The sequence below is a fragment of the Cupressus sempervirens genome, chromosome 10, assembly GCF_028749045.1.
Source record: "Cupressus sempervirens isolate cs-2001-9-10 chromosome 10, ASM2874904v1, whole genome shotgun sequence".
NCBI lineage: Eukaryota > Viridiplantae > Streptophyta > Pinopsida > Cupressales > Cupressaceae > Cupressus > Cupressus sempervirens.
In genome coordinates, this window is record NC_143127.1 from 461,384,775 (window position 1) to 461,390,113 (window position 5,339).

Below are 5,339 nucleotides of genomic sequence, written 5' to 3' on the forward strand. Positions count from 1 at the left end.
AACCCATTTTCTGATTGATTCTCTCTTCAAATGGTCTCCCACGAATCTACCAATAACTGCTGATTTCTCCCATATCGTTGCATACTCCTCAGTTTCTCCAAGAAGTTCTATTATTATATTTTTAGCATTGGTCCCTGAATCCCTCCTAAACTGATTAGGTTTAAATGCCTCTTTGTTCCATTTCCTCCCACCATTCCTCCGAGCAAAATCTCCATTGTTGAATTTTCTTCACCATTCTCCATTTCTCTCCATTTCCCCAGATATTTCCCTTTTAAAATAACACAAATAAATAAATAATTTATAAAATAAAAGCATGAATATTATTATTATATAATAATAATTTATTTTATTTATTATAATATGTATTAAATTATTAATAAAATAAAATATATATTATATTAATAATAATAAATCCCAAATAATCTTTTTTTTTTTAAACTATTAATATAATAATAATGTTAATTATTAAAATATAAATTAAAACTATTAAAAAAAAAACCCAACACATACGATTTAATAATATCACACCCCTAATAAGGGGAGGCCATAAGGCCTGCCTGCAAGGTAGCAACCGCTGCTTTGGCAACATTCTACCATCACAGCCAAGGGGGGAGTTCACAACCCCTCCTCTCTTTTACCATTAAGATACTGCAATAGGACATGCTCATCCTGGCAATTCAGGGAAGTCAATGCCCGGTACCTGCAATCTGCATAAAATTTGAGCATGTACATACACATATAATCTAAACTAAACATGCAATGACAAGGAGTGGTGCATTGTGTAGATCCTGACTAGTAGGTGACTGTGACTCCCTCCTTCAACCACATCAGTAATGTCAACCATAAAGTAAAACATACAAGTACACCATACACATGCAAGTATGAGGTAGGTATCCATAAAATCTGCATATAAATCATCCATCTATCTATCATCATGAGATAACTGAAATCACTATATGAACATACACATATCATCATCGAAAGAATAATCACAAACGTGTGAAATAACCATGAACACATGAAATAACTAAGTAACTCAACACATATATCAATTGAATGTGAAATACATCTAATCAAATCTGGTAACCATGTACCACTAATCATAAAACATAATTATAAAATTGGCCTATTGCAATATGACATGAAAAGTCAACTACGGGTAGGCATTACATCATGAAAAGTCAACTACGGATAGGCATTACATCTGAAAACTTTCCAGTCACTTCAAACTACCTTCCAAATTGCAAACTCTAGTGTTCAAGTTTGATGTTGTTGTTGCTGCTAGGGTTTGTGCTTAGGTCAACACATTATTCTATTTGACTCAACAAGAACACTCGACCTCTCCTCTCCTCCCCTTCTTCCTCATGTATAACCATCTCAGTCGAGTGATACGGGACAACACCATGCTAAATCTTGAGCAAGGTGACACATTGATAACATGGCTGATTAAAATGGTTATTTTGTTCACTATTCTCCAAGTTTCATTAATGTATATCAAGCATAGATTATCAACTAAAAAGAGATGATGGTTAGACCAAATGAGCTACCTATCAACAATGACAAGGAAACAATCTAAAGAACAAGAGATATGCCCAAAAAGAATTTAAAACCCCTATCATAGTTGTTGAAGGAAAAAGTAATAATAGACAATAATGAACTTAGTCATATTTGCAATTAGATTCATCTTTAATCAGCCTTTGTACACAATGCATGGAAGTCTTTTGAATCTTACCTTGCCTTAAATAGCTCCCATGATGCACACACACAGAAAAAACCTCCTCTTAATGGCAACAAAATAACAAATAACTTTTTTTTTTTTAAAATTATGTGAAGCCGAGTTGGTTGAAATTTTTACCAATTGGGAAAACCTAATTTGGTCAAAATTTTGATCAACTTCAGCATAAAAACAAAACAAAATGTATTCATCAAGCATATTAAGACTTAGGTAAAAAATAAAGGTTGAAATTTGACTTATAATGTACTAGTGAGAAGAATCTAAGGATCAATATTTCCCAATTAAATGACATGTTCAAGAAAAGAAAAATATGATCCAAAATCAAGAAAATTCAAAAGGCCACAAAGGCCCAAAATGAAAAAGTTCAAAAGGCCACAAATTCCCAAAATGAAAAAAATAAAAATCATGTGGACTCACACATGACCCACCAAAGAAATGCATCTCAAAGAAAAATCTAAATTGAATCCAACCTTGCTAATTCAAAATCCTCTCCCATTCACAAGTCCTCTAATTCTCTATCTTCCTAATCCATTTGTGGTCCTTATGTTCCACAATCCATATTTTCTCCTCCATCTCCTCCCAAATCTCCTAACCCAAAACTCCACCACCTTGTAAGGTGTGATGATATTTTCACCTCCCTCGTCCATTTATTCACAATTCTTCCAACCTACCTTCCATTATCTAGCCATCCCTCCATACCTATCCACTCCTTTAATCCAATCATTTGCATAAATTTTTATCCACCACCCCCTTTCCATTTCATCCAATCATTTGCATAAATTGTTATCCACCACCCCCTTTCCATTTCACCCCACTTTTTCATCATCATACCAACATATGAGTGCATATTCTACATTTATATCAAAGGACACTATCCATGGAAATAGATGCTTTTTATAAAAAAATCTTCCATCTCTCTATTATCATTCCCTTCATAAGTTTTAGGAAAATGAGTAAAAATAAAGAAAGGGAAGAAAAATTGAAACCTAGAAAACAAGCGCTTTGAACAAGTACCATGATGTAAGCTTGATAAATTAACATCACGTGTAATCCTTCCATTTGCCTACTCATCATACTTGGGGTATGTACTTCTAGCTAGTCATTCACTTCCTACCATGCCTATCACATCTTGTCCATTCTCCTATCTTCTTCCCCCTTGCACTTTTCACTTGGGGGTAAGCTCCATCCATATAATATTGCATTGTGTGTCATCATATCACTTATGTACCATAGATTATCCTATCTTAGCCCATTATTCTCCCTTTTTCTATCTTTGATCTTGGCTATCACATTCCTTCATGCATCTATATGCACCATCCATATCCCTTATCCCTTATTCATTCATTATCCATAATACTACACATTGTCCCTTCACTTTGCCTATATTTCATCTTGACCCTATTCATATCATTTACCGCATCTTCCTTGTGCTATGCATCCCCTATCCGCATTCCACATTCCACATTCCACATTCCCTAATCCTACATCAACCCATCCGCATTTCTCATGTCTTGTCTTGATCTTGATTAACTTATAAATTTCCTCCATTCCATCTATTACCCACTCCATCCATGTATTCCATCTCTTATCCCATATCCTTTTCATACCGTCCATATCATATCATTTTCCACTTTCTTTATGACTCAAACACTAGATACAATAAATGTTAAAGTATCCATGCGTGCTTTGGACAGTATAAGCCTTTGTTTCCTCCATTGGAATACATTGTGCACCATTCATTTGTCCATTCCTCCTTTATCCACCATCCTTTAATCCTCCATTTTACCACCTCTAGAATGGGTCATCTCACTCCTTTTACAACATGGTCCTTGGATCCTCATCCATATATTTTTTATCTTTTAATCCCCCATATCTTATCCTTATTCCATTCATCTTGTAATGAACCATCTCTCCATCCTTCCATCCTCTATCATTCCTTAGTTCTTCCTTTGCATTGGTCTCATTCCACTTATCATCTTTTCTCCTTTCATCTTATTTGAACCATCTTGCTTATCAAATCTCTTTTTCTTCTCATCCAATCCATTTGTTCTCCTTCCATTCTTCTAAACTTCATCTCAGCCAACCATATCATCTTCCAATCACATTCTACACACTCCACTTATCCAAATAAATTAAAAAAGGGTTAAAAGATAAAATAAATTCCTATAATCCAGAAATATCCCAAATTACTAATCCATACAATCCAATCTTGCAATCTAGCACATTAATCTTTAATTAAGTCACCGTCTCAAACCAAATCAATCGATCAATCTTAAATCTAGTCATCATCATTATGGGATGTATCCTTCTCAATCCTCGAGGTTCTTCCCTCCCAGTCAATATATCAATCAATCAATCAATTAGGTTTCAACTTGACTAGGGGCAACATGTTGGTTTTATTTTAGTTTTTTTGTGTATGCTAGCTTGTTGCTTGTATGTATTAGCATTTTTTGCATCTATCATGGTCTTTGCATCCTATTGTCACATGACATCATGATATTCTATATCATGGTGTCATAGGGTATATGGTTTTATTTGACATTTATGATCACATACTTGTCACATAGTCATCTTGGATCTTCGTACCTTGGTGCATAACATCAAGTACAATATCAAAACAAAACATGCTCTCCCATGTCAACACACTTTCAATTTTCATTATAGATTAATCTACATTTAGTTAGTTTTATTTATCATTTTGCATCGAGACTCCTTTTTATTTCTTATCCCTACTATTTTTGTGTACTTCCTCTTCATTCGAGTGAACACTCGTGTTCTCTACGCTTGCTTGCCCTCTCAAGTGGATACACCTCTACCTCAAGATGCATACAAGCTAACTAAGAATGAAAATGCACTATTGCAATATAAGCTTTGAAATCAAATTTAAACTACCATGCAAGAAAAAATGAACTAAGCTAAGAATGATAATGATAGAACTATGCCATGAAATTGAAAATGCCAAGATGCTAATGCTAGTGTGCTATGACCTCAAGTGCTCAAGTGCTTGGAGTATGAAAATTCCAATTATTTATTGATAAGACTACAAATGAAGGAAAAACCTCATTTTATAGAAAAAGGGGTAAAAAATGAGTGGCTAAGATTACGAGGTAAAACAATAGAAGACTATAGGTAAAGAAGCAAATGAGAAAAAGACTAAGATTAAGAGACAAACAATGAATGAGTAACTAGAATTAAGGGAAAATAAAGAAAGAGGCTAAGATTAAAAGACAAAAATATCCACCTATATGATGCACATTTTAATTTAGACATCTTATTTATATTTTTTAATTATTAAATTACAACAATTTAGATGCCTCATAGAGGACATCCTTACATAATCTGAGTGTCTAAATGTTAATGTTATAATTCTGTCAGATAAATTATATTATATATATGAGAGATATATATAATCATAATAATATATTGAGGGTATATTACTTTTGTTATAACTATAACTAATGTAAGTTAATATATTAAAGAGACGTCTCTTGAAGAGACATGCCTCTTTATATCACATATATATTCATTCTTATAGTAACTTGAAAAACACATAAAATATCCACAAGTGTTATTACAGGTTGCATATCCTATTTCATCAACATGG